The 21,638-nt window shown below is 44.8% G+C and overlaps 1 long non-coding RNA gene across 2 annotated transcripts in view; it reads left to right on the top strand.

The window, feature by feature from the left end:
- Window positions 1-21,638, top strand: part of LOC308627150 — a 297,953-nt gene that overhangs the window by 132,338 nt on the left and 143,977 nt on the right. For both annotated transcript variants that reach the window (XR_014017358.1, XR_014017359.1), the window contains one exon: window positions 5,926-6,025. This is a non-coding gene — a long non-coding RNA (uncharacterized lncRNA). The remainder of the gene's footprint in view (window positions 1-5,925; window positions 6,026-21,638) is intronic.

Genomic DNA, 21,638 nt, shown 5'->3' with positions numbered 1-21,638 from the left:
TGGGCCTCTCACTGTTGTGGCCTCTCCCGTGTGGAGCCGCTCCGCGGCATGTGGGATCTTCCTGGACCGGGGCACGAACCCGTGTCCCCTGCATCGGCAGGCAGACTCTCAACCACTGCGCCACCAGGGAAGCCCTGGGAAGATTCTTAAAGGCTGAGGGCTAGAAGCATCTGGAGTCTCCTTCACTCATAAGACTGATGCCTGGGCTTGGTTGGGACTTTCCATCAGAACATTTACACAGGGACTCTCCCTGTGGCTTGGGCTTCCTCATAGCATGGCAGCCTCAGAGTAGTCATACCCTTTTCATGGCCCAGAATTCCAGTGTTTTAGCAAACAAGGCAGAAGCTGCATGGACTTTTATGATCTAGCCTTGGAAATCAGACAGCAGCACTTCTGGCATACTCTTTTTTTTTTTTTTTTTTGCGGTACGCGGGCCTCTCACTGCTGTGGCCTCTCCCGCTGCGGAGCACAGGCTCCGGACGCGCAGGCTCAGCGGCCATGGCTCACGGGCCCAGCCGCTCCGCGGCACGTGGGATCCTCCCGGACCGGGGCACGAACCCGTATCCCCTGCATCGGCAGGCGGACTCCCAACCACTGCGCCACCAGGGAAGCCCTTGGCATACTCTTTCAGTCAAAGAATTCACAAATTCACCCAGATTTGAGGGAGGAGGGCACAGACCCCACCTCTTGATGGGAGGGGAGGATCAAAAGGTGTGTGGCTATTTTAAAGAACTCGCACAATTGGTAATAATAGTTACCGCTCGCTAAGTGTCGCGCTTGGTGCTAAGCTACCATGCATTTATTCTTCATAATGACCTTATGAATTAGATATTCCAGTCTTCATTTTGTAGAGGGGTTAGGTGACCTGCCCAAAGTCACACAGCTAGAAAGACACGTTTCTATGATGAACCCTCAGATCTGTTGCATCCCATAACCCTTCACTTTTAATTTCACGCCTGAATGTCACCGCATCCCAACCCCTATTCCTGGACTGGTAGGGGGAGAGTAGGCAATTGGGAGAAGAGGCTCAGAGATGAATTAAAGGTATTTTCCTGCTTATGAAAGTAACCTGAGAGAGAGAATTTTACTAGTATTTCTCAGTCATATATGAATTCTTGACTTGAAATACTGTATCAAAGTGACCAAGTCATAATGTTCCATTGCTTCCCAATAGGCGATGCTGGCTCTCCTTCCATGCCCAGGTCTAGATGGATAAATGGTGCTTTTAAGGGGTATCTGGGCCAGGAGAGGGCTGGGTGCAAAAAGGGGGTTCACGGGAGATAATGTGAGGTTCAGCTCCCAGGTTGCTGTCCATGAGTTGTGCCTGCACAGGGCTGGTTTGAGTGTGTTTCCTTAGGGCAGGCAGGGCTTGGTGGACACACAGGCCTTGGTGGGCAAGGGGGTACCATCCAGGGAAGATGATGGTGTCAGAGAGAAAGGAGCCAATGCCCTAGTTTTAGCAGGTGGTCTGAGTCAGTCCAGGAGTCGGCGGGGACAGCTCGGAGAGAGGGGAATATTGTTCAGTCTAATCAGCCCACCCCACTACTATCTGCATCCAGGCATACACAGACATTTTACATGGAAATATATGATGTTCCATCATGCATTTCTGCCCCACTCCTGGAGTTTGAGGTGATTTGGGGTAGCACAACTTTCCCATTCTGTTTTTCAAGGGTCATGGGGTCTCCTGAGACCCTAGCCAAGACTCTCCCATTCTTGTCATACACTCGAATGCTCAGGATCCTCCTACTATGTTCCTGGTGCACTGTAGGTGATCAGTTAGTGTTGAAAGAATTGCACTTTGCATGCCACTGATTTCAAACGGGACAGCTGGTCTCCCTTGCACGTATTTCTGTTTCCACCTTTGTCCATACTGTTTTCCTTGCCTTGAATTCCCTGCAACTCTTCGACCGCCCCTTCTTCCCATTCCTAGGGATGCTTCAAGACTGAATTCAGGTCTCTTTCTACTCCAAGAGGCTCTCCTATAGCTCATCTGGGTTAAAAGTTCCTCCCACCTAACCCCTCTGTTTACTCATACGGCGGCCTCTATCACATTGATCACCAGGTATTGTAATGGACTCATGTAGGAGGGTTCAGTTACACATGCTGCGGTTCAGATGTGCCCAGATGAGCTTAATAAATAAATTCAGCTTTCTTCATTTTCTAGAAGTGATTTCATTTTGCCCTTGAGTCCCCATTTCCGTTAATGGCAGGAAAAAAAATAAATTTGCCAATTAGAGGTAACGATTTCTTTAGTAAATATGCAGCCAATTCAGAATTCAAACTGCTGGTAAGGGCTGTGCCTTCCTTCTCAAGATGGCCCTGCTTCTCTGCCTCATTTCCTTTACAGCTTCTGGGTGTAGTGACAGGATGACCAGCTTCCATTGCCTCTTCGCTCTTCTGTAGGGTGGCTGGCCTTGCCTGTCCCACGGGTGCCATGCTGCCATGCAGTCCTTGACCCTTGTCATTACCCACTTCTGATCCCAGGCTCTTTTTGGTTTTCCAGACTCTTATCACTTCCCACTGGAACGCATGGGGAATTCCAGATCCCTTAGATGCTGTGCTCAGACTCTGCGGAACCAAAGGCCACCAACGTGGGCAGGATTTGAGTGACTTTTCAATCTGCATTGCAGTGAACTGGGGCCGCAATCCCAGATGTGGTTAGATTCCCCCAAACCCATCTGGATGTTTCTACCTCCCCCGATACCTTCAGGGTGTGGAGCGCTGCTGAGGGTTGACCAAAGACTCTTGTACTCCTGACCACTCAGCACTGAACAAACCTTCTCTTTCCCTTATTGTCTAATGAGAGCTCCCTGTATGCCCTGTTCTCCTTTACTCTTATTCTGTTGACTTCTTTATCCTAGGTGGTGGCCACCTGCTCGTCCTCTGGTGCAATTTCTCTATGACTTTGACTTAATGGCAGAAGGGATGTGGCAGAATTAATTAGAGAGAGAGAAGGAAAGTGTATCAGTAGCCAGTAATACACACACACACATAGATCTTTTCCTTGTTACACTCGTCTCCCTCTTTCTCTTTCTCACTGTCATCCCTTAAGGACTGTCTCTGTGTCTGACTCATCTCTGCAGCCCCAGGGCCTTGAATGGGGCTTAACACAAAGGGATGCTTAAGGAATGTTTCTAGAATGCAACCTTGATTTCCCAGTTGCTGCCTTTGACTTCTAGAGACCTCAGTGCCCAGCATGAGACACTAGGTACTGGCAATTGGCTTCATGTCCCACTGGGGAAAAATGGAGACAATATAATAATAAGGAGAGGTACTAGATTTTGAGCATCTCACATGTATCAGCTCTAATACCAGCCCACTTTAATTAGATTTTCCGTAACTTCATGGAACCCTAGGGATTAGGCTCAATAATTTTCCTTTTGCACATGCAGAAACTGATGTTCAGAGAAGTTACATTTCTTATTTGAATATACTTTGCCAGTTAGTGAACGAATGAGAATTTGAACTCAGCAACTTGTGGCTCCAAAGCCCAAGGCCTTTCACCAGGCCACAGTAGAAGTATCCGGTCTGCATGTGAATCTTCCTTCAAAACAGAGGAAAGAGCTCTGGTCTAAGATGGTCTTGGAATTCAATGCTTACAAACTCACATCTCTAGGAGGGCGGGCCTTGGAACTGCAGGTTAGACTTTGGGATTCATTGGTGCCAGATCTCTGTTATATGGGACACACCATATGGAGCCTAGAATTCATCACAGCCTTTGGCAGCCAGCCTGGCCTGGAAATAACCCCAGAAGGCTACATTTTGATCAGGAAGCCCGCAGCTGTTTTTCAAAGTCATCATCGGAATTTTTAATTTAATTTTATTTTTAGTAAACCTTTGTGCCCCTCATTTCTCAGCCAGTCTTCTAATTTCCTGGGTGTTCTGGACTATCACAGTGGGTACATGGCACATGTGCAGGGAGATACTGGGACATCTGGAGTGGTTAGCACACCTTGTTGGGCCGAGCAAGGCATGGGGCCTCAGGGAAAAAAATCCCAAGTAAAGTTAAGTACATAAACAGCTGTGGCCTCATCTCCAGGTTGGGGCGGGAAAAGGGAAGGAGTAAAAAGGACCTCTGGGCGCTCCCTCAAATGGGCCATGCCTGCTCCCCTAAAGTGAGGCATCTGGAAGACCAGGCAGACACCCTCAGAACAAACGGGCCAGGCGCTTAGGCCAGTTTGCCATGCACAGTCCCCTTAGAACTTTCAATTTTCAGTTTTCCAAGTGATTCACCAGATCCCCGTCATGCCGGGGCTGAATTCTTAAAAGCAAACCCACATTTGAATTCTCCAAAGTAAAGCCACGTTTTAAGATTTGGCTGCAAGGGGCTTGGAATCCAGCCACCCTGGGACTTGAGAGAAGAGCGATTCCATTTTTGAGGTTTGAGGAATCCTAGAATTCAGAAGCTGGGCCCAGCCTGGGAGAGAAACTGATTTCAATCTGATTTAATCCCCCACCTCCACCCGCTGTCCCCCCGACCCAGGCTGATACAACAGCCTGGCTCACGGCACATTCTCATTGGTATGAACTGTGTTGTGAACCATTAAGGTGTCGGGTTTTTGCTTACTGGGGGCAAACTGCAAGATCACGCGAACGCCTGGATGGAATTGGTGTGTATGTGTTTCTCCTTTTTTCCCCCCGCCCAGGATGGCAATTCTTCTGCGGTTGTGTCTACACAGCTGGTTGAGAGAGGAAAGGAGGAGAGAAAAAAGGAGCCACATGTAAAATTCAGCATTTTGTTATTTTCTTTTGCCTGCACAATACCACACAGATGGTGCGGTTGACTTATTTTTAACTGGGTGTTTGTGTAAATGAACCAAACTGGTCAGCTGCTTGGGCAATATTGAGATCAGAAGCGAGCTGATCAAAGGCACCAAAAGCAACCACTAATTTGACCAAAAAAACAAAAATCATCCCACAATAGCTAGACAAAGACATGTCAGTTTGGACTGTGTATAAATGTGGCCTGTCTTGAAGTTTGGTGAACAGCACAGAGAAATATCCAAATGAGCTGTACTTCTGACCATCCAAATAGCTGAGCCCTGATGATTCCATCTGTCACTTTAGCTTGTCCGATCCAGCTCCCAAGAAAGCTTGGAGAAAACGGCATGTGTGTGTCTGGGGGCTGGGGGAGGGTTGGGAAGTGGGGACTGTTGGTAGTACAGTTATGACCATTGACTTTAATGATCAATCAAGTAGGGCAAGCAGGAATCCAATGACTTGTTAATCAATTGATTACAGAGTGGCCAGTCCCATCAGTTGTATGGTTCCCCCCATTTCTTTGTTTATTTTTTTATCTAAAATTATTTAATTTTATATTGGCATATGGTTGATTAACAATGTTGTATATGGGCTTCCCTGGTGGCACAGTGGTTGAGAGTCCACCTGCCAATGCAGGGGACACGGGTTCGTGCCCCGGTCCGGGAAGATCCCACATGCCGCGGAGCGGCTGGGCCTGTGAGCCATGGCCGCTGAACCTGCGCGTCCGGAGCCTGTGCTCTGCAACGGGAGAGGCCACAGCAGTGAGAGGCCCGCGTACCGCAAAAAAAAAAAAACAAAACAATGTTGTATTAGTTTCAGGTGTACAGTAAAGTGATTCAGTTATACATATACATGTATCTATTCTTTTGTAGCCCCCTGATTCTTTGGAGCTGGGAAACTGACTGCATATCTCTGTTGAATTATGGGTTGAATAGGGGTTAAGTATATTATGGGGTGAATTGTATCCTCCCTTCCCCCAAATAAAAGATATGCTGAAGTCCTAACCCCCAATGTCATGGTATTTGGAGATGGGCCCTTTGGAGGGTAATAAGGTTTAGAGGAGGTCATAAGGGTGGGGTCTCCATGATGGGATTAGTGTCCTCATAAGCAGAGGAAGAGTTTGAAGCCCTCTTTTTTCTCTCTGTCTCTCTGCCATGGTAGGACATAGCGAGAAGATAGCTGTGGACAAGCCAGAAAGAAAAGTCTCATCAGAACCCAAGCAAGCTGCTATCCTGGTCTCAGCCCTCCAGCCTCCAGACTGGTAAGAAATACATTTCTGTTGTTTAAGGCACCCATATCTATGGTATTTTGTTATGGCAGCCCAAGCAGGCTAAGGTAGTCATCTCTATGATCCTTTCCAGGATGAAGATTATATGACTATTGATCTTGCCTGTGTGTGGCTAAAAGATGTAATTTATCCTTGGATGGAAACCTCTATCTAAAGGGCCAAATTATTATTTTGGTCAATGATGTATTACACTTTCCTTGTCCATTTCTCGTCTTGGCCCTGTCAGCAAATTCAGTGCTGATGAGTTAATGTATATGAAAGTGCTTTGTAAATGGCAAGGCATTGCCCAAATACAAGGACTTATTTTTATGCTATTGAAGTTGAGAGCATTACAGCTGGGCTAAAGGCAGAGGCATCTGATATCATGTGTTGGCAATGAGGTTGTGGGTGAATGATATTTGTGAAAATACATGATGAGTGTAGTACATATGTGTTTCAGTTTCAGCTTAAGTGAAAATTTAAGAAACAACAGAGTGATATGTTTATAAGCACCTGATCTTGAGAAGACTGCTCAAAACCACCACCAGACTCTAACACTTAATATCTGTGGGGTCTTGGACAAGTAACTTCTCCTCTCTGTGACTTGATTTCTCCTTCTGAAAAATGGGTATAATATTAAAACTTACTTCCTGGGGTTGATGGAACGATTAAATGCATGTGAAGGACAGAGCTATATATACCAGCTATGTACATGCCTGTCTATTTTATGTGTATTTTATGTACAAAGCATGTGCAAATGCCATGTGCCGTCTTTCTACATTTTGCAAATTGCTTTGTTCCCTGTGGTTTGGCTTGCATTCCCCAAGTAAACCATCAGAAGCAAAAAATAGAAGATGGCATCTTGGAAGCATAGCACTGGGCAACCTGGGCTTTGGAAGACCCTGGAGGAATTAGCTTTCCCGACCTTCCAATGCCTACATTCTCCTACTCAACATCTTGTAATCAGACATTTGAGACAAACCCTTGGAGCTTCAAAGCATGAGTCATAATGGCCTGGGTTGCACATTTCAGTCAATGACCCAAGAGTGTGGCCTCACTTTGAGGAGGATTAAACCTTCCACTGTGGAGCGGTGGGTGGTGGAAAGGAAGGATGTGAAGAAACAGTTGCATTTCAGGCCACTCTAACCTCTCCGTCTTGGGCTCTGTCCTTGGCACGCTATTGGGGAATTTGCTAGAGAAGGGGAACATTTGAGTCCATTACTTTAAAAGCAGCAGAAAATAGACTCTGGGAAAAAAAAATTGTGCCTTGGCTACAGGAACTTAATGGGCCATTTTGATCTCTGCCTCCTGCCTGGCTGAGGGTGTCAGGAGCCATGCTCTCAGCTTGCAAAAAATATGTCAGCAAGAAGTGTTCCAGTAATGGGGAGTTAATGGAACTGGGAGCCAGAGTTATAACAAAAGGGCCTTAAAAGAGGGGTGGGGTATAATTTATTAACAGCAATATATGGAGCAGGGAGCCTGCAACATTTATGAGAAAAGAAAATGGGACCTTTCACAAGATCCAAGGTTTCTGCTCTCTGTAGCCTTGGGAAACACTCATTGGCGAGACCCAGGCACCTCCCCTTTCTCTGTAACACTCCAACCCCTCTTCAGAAGGAAGAGAGTGGCATCTCTGCTAACTGAGGTCTGTGGCTCAGGGGCGCCTGCTCTGATTCTCCCAGGGATGGAGAAGTTTCTGTTTGTGAAAGGATGTTGACGTCCTTATCCGTGGAACATGGTACCAGCGACTTCAAGTGGTTCGGGTATTTTTCTCCTAACTTGGTATATTAGCCAGGGCTCTGTTGGGTGTGAGTTAAAGAAGCAGAGTTCACAATGGCCTAAGACTGAGAAAAAAATGGAGAATGGGTCTTATTTTAGACTTGGTCCAAAGTATATTGGTCTTATTTTGAAGCAGATCTTGAGATGAAGAGATGTGTACAAATAGCTTCTTTGGGAGATGATGCCAGGAACCTATGGTTAGATAGTGGAAAGATGAGGGAAGAGAAGGAAGATGATGAGTGTTCATTATCAAGCTAGTTGTAGTGTGGACAGATAGAGCTTAATTTATTGGATCCAAACTCTGGGTGATATTATAGAGCATCTTTTCAAATTGAGAGGCAAGGGAGCTGAGGAAGCTATTCATTCAATCCCCACAGTCATTGGTTGAGGGCTGCTGCTGGGGTTTTTATTCTCTGGCATTCCTGGCTTCTCCTGTATGATGCCCTGGGTACTCCTGTGGCCAGGGACAGGTGGAGGGACCCTTCAGGCAGAGGGTTGCAGCTGTTTTCTGTAAAGAACTGTCAGCATGTAAAGGTAACTGCCAAGGAGCTGTGGATATACCATCCACAGCATCGGCCAAGGCGGGGTAAGTACTAATTGACTTCACTGATTGAAAAGTTCAAGCTTGGACTAGCTTCCGGCATTGGTAGATCGAGGGGGTAACAGAGCGTTATCAGGACTTGGTCTGTAATATTTCATTATTGGTTTTTCTTTTCTCAACATCAGCTCCATTCTTAGGCGGGGATTGCTCATGTGATGGTACATTGCCTGCCCGTAGCTCTATGCTTTTATCCAATTCAGAAGCCCCAGTGGAAAAAAACCCCAAATTTTCCCCCTCAAACAATTTCACCAGAAGTCCTAGAATGTATTCATGTTGGCTCAGCTTGGTTAGTTAATTGTAAAATGTTTAACAAGTAATTTAATCTACCTGGGCCCCCGAGTCTTCACTTGCACAAGAATGTTGTAACCCTGTCTTCAACTTCAAAAATCATTTGGTTGTAAGTGGCCCCCATTCTATTTCATCAAGGAATCCTCTTTATTTTCAAGGCACATGATTCTCAAGGCACTTTATTTTCAAGGCAAGCATGAGTTCAAGTGTTATCCTTGGACTAGTTCAGTCCTTCTTTCTATATATGTTCTTCCTGAGTAATCCCTCCATTCCCTTGATAAGCATCCACTTCTGAGTAGATGGCTTTCCAAACTGACCTTGTGAAGCTACTACATCAGGACTGTTGGGATAACAAGTGACAGAAAAATCCAGTTAAAATCGTGTTTGTATGCATATACCTACACATATACTTACATATATGTATATATCTACATAAATATGTTCATGTGTATGTTTATATATTTATATATACATATATATACACACACACACACACACATACACATTCATATGTTCACATAACTGAAACAGGAGCTAGCTGTGGTTTCTGTCTTGGCTTTATTCCAGGTCTCACAGAGAGTCATCCATCATTCACTTTCCCTTCCTTTGGTTTTCTCCGTTCTCAGACATCGTATCTCCTCATGAACACAAGATACCCCCAGTAGCACCCGTCCCACATTCTCTCACTTTCATTCAAAGAGAACAGAGTTTGTTTTGCCAAAAGCTCAAACAGAAGTGCCACAATTCCTTCTCACCTGCTCCGATTGAGCTGACTGGAGTCACATGACCATTCCCGGACCAATCCCTGGCCTTGGAAGAACCTGATGGTCTGATTGGCCAGCCTTGGATTACATATTCCCTCTTGATGCAAACAGTGAGCTTAGTTTAACCAGAATCACACAGACTGAAAATAGGGGAGGGCTGTTTCTGGAAATAGGAAGACTAATGTCATCCTCACTTCTCCTTTGCAGCATTAATTTATTTTCACTACTTTGTGCTACACATATTCGTCACTAAATCAGTGTCTAAATGCACATTCACATCACTAGACTCGTTGTCTCTGGTCAACTGTCCTCTGATGTATTATCTAACATGTTACATCATACGGTTTCCGCATCCTTCCCACCTATTGAGGACACATATGTTCTTCTTTTTGATATCCTTGGCATCTAGCACAGAGGCTGGCATTTATTGGGCATGCAAGAAATCTTTGAAAGACAAAAAGAAGAGAGAAACACAGGAAGAAATAAAGGATTCTGAATTTTAAGTCCCAAACTCCCTTCCAAGCTAGCAATTTGTACCTGGATGTTGTCCTGGTGACATGCAATATGGTAACACTGCACTTTCAACTCATCAGGTCCCAAACTGAACTTACCGTCTTGTTTTCCAGACCATTACCCATTGCCCACTTTGCTCTCTTTGACCTCAGGACATCCTGCCAGAGGTTTGATCTGGTGGATATAGGCTTTGTGTCTCAGAAGCTCACAAGCCCTTTGAAATCATGTAAAATGTTATGCATGTGTCTCTCTGAATTGACTTGAGGTGTTGGGTCCATAAATTTCATCACGCTAACCTAGGAGTCCAAAAGCCAAACCTGTTAAGAAAAAATTACTGATGCCCTAAAATGGAAATCATTTCAGTTTTAGGTAGCCCAGTATTTGAGAAGACACAAAATAGGCACCTTGCCTTTTCCAGCAGGTACCCAAAGGGACAGTCAAATCTCAGTGCATAATTTTCTTTTCCTATTGACTGTTTATCACAGGGCTTTGTCACATTTATCAGAGAAGGGAACTAATGATTATTCCTCCTCCTACATACAGCTTCCTCCTATCTTACTTGACTCTTTTTCAAGTTTGAGTGATAATTCATGGCAATTCATTGTATCTGCTTCATAATTTCCAGTTATTAGAGCCTTTTCTCATAAACTGTTCAATTTTGTCTTCCCAAAAAATTCCAGCGTTGGAGTAAAGATTGACCCAAGTAAGAATGGCCTTGTCTTCTTTCTTTCTTCTTTCTTTCTTTCTTTCTTTCTTCTTTCGGCTGCGTTGGGTCTTCATTGCTGTGCGCGGGCTTTCTCTGGTTGTGGCGACGGGGGCTACTCTTCATTGCAGTGTGTGGGCTTCTCATTGCAGTGGTTTCTCTAGTTGTGGAGCACAGGCTCTAGGTGTGAGGGCTTCAGTAGTTGTGGTGCACGGGCTTAGTTGTGCCATGGCATGTGGGATCTTCCTGGACCAGGGCTCGAACCCGTGTCCCCTGCATTGGCAGGCGGGTGGATTCTTAACCACTGCACCACCAGGGAAGTCCTGGCCTTGGTTATTGACTCTGAGGTCTGATTTTCTACTATATCCATTAGGAAAGTGTTCAGCTGCAAGTAAAAGGGAACTTAATATATGGCTTAAAACACATATTTTCCTTACATCACAAGAAATGAGAGGGTAGGTGGTAGTTTATCTTGGCTCAACTACTTGGCGATGCCTTTGTAGGTAAGGTTCTGTTTATCTTCCTTTGCTTTATGGGTTGATTTTTTAAAAATTGAAGTATAGTTGCTGTACAATATTATATAAATTACAGGTGTACAATATAGTGATTCACAATTTTTAAAGGTTATATTCCATTTATAGTTATTGTAAAATTATAACATATTGGCTGTGTTCCCCATGTTGTACAGTATATCCTTGTAGCTTATTTTATACCTAATAGTTTGTACCTCTTACTCCCCTACCCCTATATTGCCCCTCCCCACTTCCCTCCCCCCATTGGTAACCACTAGTTTATTCTTTATACCTGTGAATCTTCTTCTCTTATGTTATATTCTCTAGTTTTCTGTATGTTTTAGATTTCACATATAAGTGATATCATACAGTATTTGTCTTTCTCTGTTGGAGTTATTTCACTTAGCATAATGCCCTCCAAGTCCATCCCTGTTGCTGCAAAAGACAATATTTCATCCTTTTTTAATGGCTGAGTAATATTCCATTGTGTACACACACACACACACACACACACATATGTACACCACATCTTCTTTATTCATTCATCTACTGATGGTCACTTAGGTTGCTTCCATATCTTGGCAATTGTAAATAATGCTGCTATGAACATTGGGGTGAATGTATCTTTTCTAATTACTGTGTTGTTGTTTTTTTTTTCTGATATTTATCCAGGAGCAGAATTGCTGGGTCATAGGGTAGTTCTATTTCTCATTTTTGAGGAATCTCCATACTGTTTTCCATAGTGGCTGCACCAGTTTACATTCCCACCATATGGGTTGATTTTTTTATCCCAAGGCTTGTTGCCTCATGTTTCAAAATGGCTGCTGAAGCACCAGACATATGCCCAAGTTGAAGGAAAAGAAGAGGGGTGGAAGAAGGGCCGTGTTAGCTGTGTCAATCCCTTATGATTAGAAAAGCAAACATTTTCCTAGACACTACCACTTTCTTCAGCAGACTTATGCTTATACTGTATTGGTCTGCACTTGCTCATCTTTGAGCTTATGCTAGCTGCAAGGAAGATTGTGAAAGTGAAGGATAAGCTTGTCGTGTTTGCTTTTCGCTTAATCATGGTCCACCTGGCTTGGAGTGTAGTCATATCATGTCACCCTCTGGAATATCATACTGTGTCACTCCATGTCACTTTGAGTGAAAGCTGAAGTCTTTGTGGTGGCCTGCAAGACCTACAAGGTATGACTCCCGTGTCATTTCTGACCTCATCCCTTTTTGCTCACTCGCTCTCGCAAATCATTCCAGCCACACTGGCCTCCCGGGTCCCTCTCCAGCCCCTTTGCATAGCCGTTCCCTCCTCATGGAGTGTTCTTCCCAAGACCAACATGGTCTCCTCACCTCCATCATGTCTTTGTTAAATGTTACCTTCTCCATCAGGCCAACTAATAACACCCCTCCCATTCCTGATCTGTGTTACCAGTATATTAATTTCCTGTAGCTACTGTAACAAAGCACCACAAACTGAATGGTTTAAAATACTGAAATTTATTGTCTCACAATTCTGGAAGCTGGAAGACCAGAGTCAAGGTGTTGGCAGGCTGTGGGGAAGAAACTTTTCTTTTTATTTATTTCTTTTTTAAAATTTATTTTATTGAAGTCTAGTTGATTTACAATGTTGTGTTCATTTCTGCTGTACAGCAAAGTGATTCAGTTATACATACACATACATTCTTTTTCAGATTCTTTTCCATTATGGTTTATCACAGGATATTGACTATAGTTCTCTGTGTTACACAGCAGGACTGCGTTGTTCATCCATTCTATATATGAGTTTGCATCTGCTAATCCCAAACTCCCAATCCATCCCTCCCCCACCACCCTCCCCCTGGCAACCACAAGTCTGCGGAAGAACATTTTCCATGCCTCACTCTTAGCTTCTGGTGGTTTGTGACAATCCGTGGCGTTCCTTGCTTGTAGATGCATCCCTCCACCCTCTGCCTCCTTCATCACGTGGACTTCTATATGCGTCTCTGTCCATATTTCCCTCTTCTTATAAAGACACCAGTCATTGGCTTAGGGCTCACCCTAATCCAGTATGATCACATCTTAACATGATTACATCTGCAGAGACTATTTCCAAAAGTTCACTTTATGGGATTCTGGTGGGCGTGAATTTGGGGGGATACTATTCAAAGCAGTGCATCCAGCTTTACTTTTTATTTTCTTCTAAGACCACTATATACCTTCTAGCTTATTATTTTTTTTTAAGGCAGGCCGAGGGAATTGCTTATTCTCAAAGCTCTAAGCCCTAAACAAACCCACACCCTTTAAAGAGGCTCAGAGGTGGGAAGGAGGATGGGACCACAGATCCCAATTGCTGGAGCATCTTCTCCACACGTCATGACAACCAGGTACCAGCTTTTATCCTGTGCCCACATCCAGGGAGCCCTTGTCTTGTGCTCCCCACCCCCACAGAAAGCAGGGCCCAGGAATTCATATGTTTGTTGTTGCTTGTGTTACTGAATATCCATGAAGTGCAAAACGGGACCGTGACCTAATGAGGTGTTAACCCTGCCTCATTACTACACATCGGCCGCGAAAGCAGCCTCTTCTTGGCCAGGACTATTTCAAGGAGATTCAGGAAGTATTTGAGACTCCAGAAGAATGGCTGGAAATCAGGGACCTTCAGATGGACCTCTCTGAGAGCTCAGGGCAGGAGACGTGGACCAGGAGCCCCCTGAATGCACCAGAGAATCTCCCCTGTGGCTCTTCCCCCCAACCCTGCTAAGACTTACCCAGTGCTGGAAGGAACAAGGAGTCGGAGTCTACGGATCTGGGTTTACATCCCAGCTCTGCCACCAGGACACATGAGACAAATCACATGTCCCTCTGAGCCTCAGTCTCCACATCTATAAAATGGGAATAATTATTGTAAATATCTCCCAGTGTTGTGAAACCACAATAAGATAATATTCATATGTAAAGCCCTTGCTTCATAGCGGATACTTGCTAGCTCAGGACTACTCTTACCTTTATTGCTTTTCTTAGTGTGATTTGGTAATATTGGAAGACAACTTGGGTGGAGGAAACTAAGAACTGTCAGCCTGATCCATTGAACTCTTTGCTCCTCAGAGAGTGGGGAAACAGGATTGGATATTCAAATAAGCACTGTTTATTGCCTGCCTTCTGTTAAGCACTTTATATGCCTTATCCCAATATTTCTAGCAACAAACCCCTGGGGTAGAACTTATTAGCCTCATGGAGGAAACAGAGGGTCAGAGAAGTTAAAAACCTTGCCAATGTTCAACAGCTGCCGGGAAGTGACACATTCAGGATTTGAGCCTTGTTCACATGACATCAGGTGCCATGTTTGTCCCATGACACGAGGCCCAGACCCCATGTTCTCTACACACCTTAGTTTTTAATCGGTCCTAGGGGTGGAAGGTCAGGGGTCCTGGCACCCTAATTCAGTTCTTGCTCTGGTTCTCCCATGAGAGCTTTGATCACCTTGTGTGTCCACTGCATCCCAGCTCCAGTCGTTGGGAGGTCATCGTCCCCCACTACCTGGGGACTCCAGGGACCAGCAGCTGTGTGGGCTTTGCCTGTAAAGCAGTTTGATGATGTGTTAAGTGTCACTGCTTAATGAGCTGCAGGACCAAACACTCAGGGTAGAGGCGAGGGAGGCTGACGCAGCCCCCAGACACATGGTCCTGCCCAAATTCAGTTGTAAACGTCACAACCAAGGGTGGGCCTGGAGCCTCCTGCTCGGAGAACCCCGACTTCCGTTGCCCCATTGGCCTCTGACTAATGCACTCCCCACTCAACAGCTTGCCCCCACTTCCTCCCCAGTCCTCCAGTCCCCGCAGCCCATCCTCAGGGTTGTCGTCATGGGAGGTCTCTTCTTACAACAGGGCAAAGCAATTAAGGACAGACGGTGCAAATTAAACCAGGAAGAATGAGTTTCCTCCAGCGCCAGAGAAATATTTGGGGCCTTGCTTCAGAGGAGAAGCCAGGAGGAGAGATGGATGGTGGGTGAGTGGTGAAGATGGAGGCTGATGGGATAGGGCCAGGCAGCAGGAAGGAGAGAAGAGATGTGTCTCTGGATGGAAGGTTAAGGTGGAAAGACTAAATGAAGGGAGAATGGCAGAGCCATTCATTCATTCATTCGTTCGCCCATCCACCCATTCATTCATCACCCGTCCACCCATTCATCATTCATCCATCCACCCACTCATTCATTCACTCATCCACCCATTCATTCATTCATCAGCTACCCATTCATTCACCCATCCACCCATCCATCCATCCATCCATCCATTCATTCCCTCATGCATCAATCCACCCATTTGTTCGTGTGTCAAACATTGACCTAGGTGTTTTAAATCCAAGGGCAAATTGGAGAGCGTAATGAATTGATTAGGAACAAGGGCTTTGGAATGAATGGATATGGCTGGTTTCATCATTCATTACTGGGGTAACCATTGGCAAGAGACCCAAACTCTCATGCTTCAGTTTCTGTAAAATGGGGATAGAATGCATTTGTCTTGCCAGGGCTTTGGGGGAGAATTAAATGATATAACTGATGCAAAATGAACATTGCTTTGCTCTTAAGTAGATGCTCAAGAAATTTAATACATCATATATAGGGTCCTCTCTGTGTGTCTGTTGAATGAATAATGATGTTTGTGCTTACGTTTCTAAGTGTTTTATATACATTAATTTATATAGTTCTCAAAAATACATGAGGAAATCATTATTACCCTCTTCGTTTCTTTTGAAATAGAAACCCAGGCACCTAAAGGTTGTGTTATCTTCCAAGATCACACAGCTATTAAGTGGCAGAGGTAGCATTTGAACCCAGGGAGTTTAGCTCCAGAAACCGTGCGTCTAAAGGCCAAAGTACCCGCCTTCTGGTGATGCTGGAGAAAAAAGAATTATATTATACCTTATGTGTTTAAGAACTAGGGATTGGGTCAGAGGGTCTTTAGAGATCTCTTAAAAGAATTCTGTTCAATGACCCCCCTACCTCCACCCCCCGCCCATGGCTGGGTATGGACACACACACACAAGCACACAAACACACGCTTGTGTGTGCATGCTTTGGCCTCTGCTGACCTCCAGCTGCTACCCTGTACATGCCCTGCAGCGGTGGCTGTTTCCTGGGAAGGGGTGGACGGAGCTGCTGTGTGGATGCCTAAAGCAAAGGCTGCTGACCCCCGTAACCCCAATTCCATCCCGCACTGCCCTCCGCCTCCCCGCTTCCCCCCTTCCTTCCCTCCCTCTGGGGCCCGGTACAAACACGGCATCCAATTTGTTACCTACACAGGAAGGTCAGGGCCCTGCTGGCCCCTGCACTTTTCTCAGCGTGGGTCACTTGACTGTGGCTTGCTTGTTTTTCTCTCTGTTCTTTGAAAGCGTCAGTGGGAGCTGGAGAGGGATCTGGGACCAGACGGTGACCTCTGACTGTAAGAAATTCATTGGAGAGGGTGCTTTTCTAGAGTCCTGCATAGGTGTCAAAGCTGTCTAGGCAAGGCTGTGGTGGAAGGATTTTGATGGGGAATTTGGGGTCCACCATAGATCGCAGGACAGACAAATTGCACTTCTAAACTAATTGAAGTTCACAGACAAAACATATGTGATATTGTGTCTATCTGTGTGTGTTCATGCTTGGTGTGTGTGCTGGCACAAGTTGTGTGCTCATGTGGGCATTCTTCTGGCCAGAGGCTTCATGGATGTCATCAGAATTTCAAATGGATTTACGTCTCCATAGGGTCAAGGTCCACTGGCTTAACGTCAAGAGAAGCTGAAAGGAAAAATTCTGAAGTGATTTGGGAAAATGAAAGACCAAGGAAAAATCCCATGGACTCACAGAGTCCGAGCACCATATTCGTTGGTCCAGGGACCCCACTTCAGATACCTACCGGGATGCAACATGACTGTAAACAAATGACTCCAGCCAAGTGTAAGAAAACTCTTAGTGTCCAGGAGACGATATGGCATCAGTGAAACTGTAGTAAACCAGATAGTAAAGAACAATGCATGTCCCCAATGAGGAGCCACAGCCATCGCATCCATTGTTGATATATTGGAGTGAGGCCCCAACTTTGCTGGATCTTCCGGATCTTTTGAGCAAAATCAGAAATCCAGGCTTCTATCTGAAATGTCCCAGATTAAAACATGTAAATGTATGTTAAATTAAAAATAGAATATTGTGAAAGCCAAACAATGTGTAGGCCTGAGCCACCCTGTGAGCCTCTAGCTTTGAACATCCAACGATATGTCTCCATGATTTTCCAGGAAGAGAATTGCAAACCAGAAAAGGCAAGGGGTCTGTCCATCCAAGATCACATAAAATGAATGCATGACAGAATCAAGACTCAAAAGACTGCTCTCGCTTTTTTTTTTTTTTTTTTGCTGCGTTGGGTCTTTGTTTCTGTGCGCGGTCTTTCTCTAGTTGCGGCGAGCAGGGGCCCCTCTTCATTGCGATGCGTGTGCTTCTCATTGCGGTGGCTTCTCTTGTTGCAGAGTACAGGCTCTAGGTGCACAGGCTTCAGTAGCTGTGGTGCACAAGCTCAGTAGTTGTGGCTCGTGGACCCTGGAATGCAGGCTCAGTAGTTGTGGCACACAGGCTTAGTTGCTCCACGGCATGTGGCATCTTCCTGGACCAGGGCTCAAACCCATGTGCCCTGCATTGGCAGGCGGATTCTTAACCACTGCACCACCAGGGAAGTCCAAAAGTCAGCTCTCTTAAGTCACAGCCCTTGTTTCTGCTACTCTAACATGGTGCTTAGGGAATAACTTCTCACTTCCTTCTCTGTTGTTTCAGCTTCTCCAAGGAAGGGCCGCAGTTATGTAGGCCTAGATAATAGACATAGTTGCTTCTTACTTACGCATCACAGGGATTTATGGGAGATCTATTGCATGAGTGCCCTCAATTCTCCCATTTAGAGCAAAGGCCTTTTGCCTCACACCTTGACTCTGGGCTTGGCCGTGTGATTTGCTTTGTCTAAAGGGGACTTAGCAGATGTGATACCAGCCAAGGCTTGAAAAGCACTAACTGATTTCAGTTTACTTTGCTCACTCTTGGACCCCTGCCATCACCTTGTGATCTAACATGGGGTAGCCTGTTGGAAGCATGTGAGAAACATATGGGATGAACTGAGGCCATTCTACACCAGCCAGTCCCCAACTAACCCCCCAACTGACTGTATTCACAAAAACAAGCCCAGCCAAAATCACCCAAACTCAGCTCAGAACACTAAGACCATCCAGCCTTCTCATAGACTCATGAGCAATTAATTCATAGTTGCCATTTTAAGCCACTAAGCTTTGGGGGTTTATGTTACACAGCAATAGCTAACTGATTCAAGTAGGGGGTGTAAGGATTATTCACTTAATGACTCAGTGGTGCTCAGTGGTGGAGAATGTTGAATCTACTCTTTCCCACCCTCAGTATTTGATTTCAATCTCCTGTCTTTGCTTAGTGAAACTCAGATAGCGAACGCTCATTTGAATAAAGCCGTATCACCTTCTGTGTACCAGGCACTGTACTAGCTGTTCTCCCATCTGTGAAGTTCATGCATTACCCTATGAAATGTAATTAACATAGCCACTCAGGTAGTCAGGCTTCTTATAGAGATCCCTGGTGTCATACAGACTTGGTTTGGAGCCCCACTGCTATTTCTTTTCTTTCTTTCTTTCTTTTTTTTTTTTTTTTGGCCACAGTGCGTGGCTTGTAGGATCTTAGTTCCCCGACCAGGGAACCTAGGCCCTGGCAGTGAAAACACTGAGTCCTAACCACTGGACCACTAGGGAATCCCCCCCCCCCGCCACTGCAATTTAGAGTTGTGATTTTAAACAGTAACCCACCTCAGTCTCATTACTTGAAAAATGGGGATGATAATCTCTATCTTATTATAAAGAGTGAATCAGGTGATGAATCAGATAGGAATTCATTCAGCTGCAAGTAACAGAAGTCATAAAGACATTTATAATTATCGTATACAAGGAATCTGGAGGTCAACATCTGCTGGGATTGGTTTCAGGAAGAAATGATCAGGGTACCATCTTTGTGATTCTCTTGGCCTTTACCTCATGGTCATAAAGTGTTTGCTGCAGCTCCAGAAATTATATTCACATTCAAGGTACCGTATGGGGGAAATTCAGACTCTTCAGGAAAGTAAAGTCTCTCCTGGAAGCTACCTGCAGCCTCTCCTTAGATTTCACTGGTCTGTGACTGATGATGTGTTATATATGCAAGGGAGGCTGAGAAAGGAAGTATTTGGCCATTGGCATCCTTTAGAATTGGAGGCATGAACAGGAGACAAGATTGGGAGCAGATGGTGTGTTAGCCGAGCAATGGTGTTTTCCGCAGAGCATCCAAAGATCACTGGCATAGAATGGGTTCTCAGGAACTGGTTACTTTTACTTTCCACAATAATGTACTTCTTTAACTTGCAATTTAATAGTGGCTTTAAAGGGAGAAATAGGATTTTTTTCTGCTTTGTGTTTTAAGATACATTAGATTTCAGGGTATTTTCCCAGATTTGGAAGAACCAGACTGGGACATTTTCTGGACTCACAATTTCTCCCCATGGTCATGTTGATAATTCTTGCATCCCTTCCTCTGGTCCCAACTTTGGGGAATCTGTGTCTCCCTCCCTCCACCCTGGTAAGCCTAGTGGGGCTGCCGAGGATACTACTTTTCCACCTCTGCCAGGCTCTTCAAAGTCACTTATTAGATCATGTGTTTCAAATTTGGTTATGAATTGTTTGGGAAACATGGTAAAATGCAGATTTCCTGACCACACCCCCCAACCAGCCTGGCAAGTTGGGGAAGTGCTGGAAAATATGCATATTTCACTCACTTTTAAAATTAATTTTTGTTGGAGTATATTTGCTTTACAATGTTGTGTTGGTTTCTGTTGTACAGCAAAGTGAATCAGCTAGACGTATACACATATCCCCTCTTTTTTGGATTTCCTTCCCATTTACGTCACCACAGAACACTGAGTAGAGTTCCCTGTGCTACACAGTAGGTTCTCATTAGTTGTCTATTTTATACATAGTAGTGTATATATGTCAATCCCAATCTCCCAATTCATCCCACCCCCCCTTCCCCCCTTGGTGTCCGTACATTTGTTCTCTATGTCTGTGTGTCTATTTCTGCATTGCAAGTAAGTTCATCTGTATCATTTTTCTGGATTCCACATGTAAGTGATATTATACGATATTTGTTTTTCTCTTTCTGACTTAACTTCACCCTGCATGACAGTCTCTAGGTCCATCCACGTCTCTGCAAATGGCACAATTTCATTCCTTTTTATGGCTGAGTAATATTCCATTGTATATATGTGCCACATCTTCTTTATCCATTCCTCTGTTGATGGACATATAGGTTGCGTCCATGTCCTGGCTATTGTAAATAGTGCTGCAATGAACACTGAGGTGCATGTATCTTTTTGAATTATGGTTTTCTCCGGGCATATGCCCAGGGGTGGGATTGCTGGGTCATATGGTAGTTCTTGTTTTAGTTTTTTAAGGAGCCTCCATACTATTCTCCATAGTGGCTCAACCAATTTACATTCCCACCAACAGTTTAAGAGGGTTCCCTTTTCTCCACACCTTCCCCAACATTTATTGTTTGTAGATTTTTTGACGATGGCCATTCTGACCGGTGTGAGGTGATACCTCATTGTAATTTTGATTTGCATTTCTCTGATAATTAGTGATGTTGAGCATCTTTTCATGTGTTTACTGGCCACAAGATGGTTTTTGGAACACACTTAGAGAAGCATTGCTCCAGGATCTGGAAGCTAAAAGTGCATGAGCCTAGAGCCTCTGTGGGCACTTTCTCATTTTGTGGAGAAAGTCAGTCTGTAGGCAGAGAGAAGAAAGGGGCATGCAGGGAGAAGCAGACTGAAGCAGTAAACGGAAAGAGGGAGAGTGGTGTGTGAATCCCTGCACCCACTGGTCTCTGAGGCCAGCTCCGTCCTTTCTCTTCTCAAGGCTTTAGTTATGGCAATCAGAGTATTCCTTATTTCCTGCTAAATCTTGAGCTTCTATAATCTGAGTTTCTGCTCCTTATACACTCTCCCTCTGCAACTTTTTCTGCAACTCATCATAAAATTCGTATTTATGGGCTACTGATTGATGACTTGATAAGGACAATGACTTGTCCAAGGTTATAAAGCTAAAGTAAATCCACACTAAAGTCAGAACCCTCATTCTCTGACCCCCAGGCCACTTTTTTTGTCCCTTGAGTTATTGGGCTACCCTGAAGATATGGGGAAGCACTAATAAATGGGCAGGTATAACTGGGTTACGTGCAGTGTAAATCTTTCCGAAAAGATGATCTAAAATATTCTGTAAATATTTAATAATATCAAGTGTAGGAGGCAGTGTGGGGTAAGCTATGCGGCAACCTCTAAGCCCCAAATCTCAGTGGCTTAAGGGAACAAGAGTTTTTTTCTCTCTCACGCTTCATTTACGATGCTTG

This window comes from Mesoplodon bidens (genome assembly GCF_964165515.1).
Source record: "Mesoplodon bidens genome assembly, chromosome: 13".
Lineage (NCBI taxonomy): Eukaryota > Metazoa > Chordata > Mammalia > Artiodactyla > Ziphiidae > Mesoplodon > Mesoplodon bidens.
The sequence above is the reverse complement of the archived record's forward strand: the minus strand, read 5'-3'. Positions and strand labels throughout refer to the sequence as shown.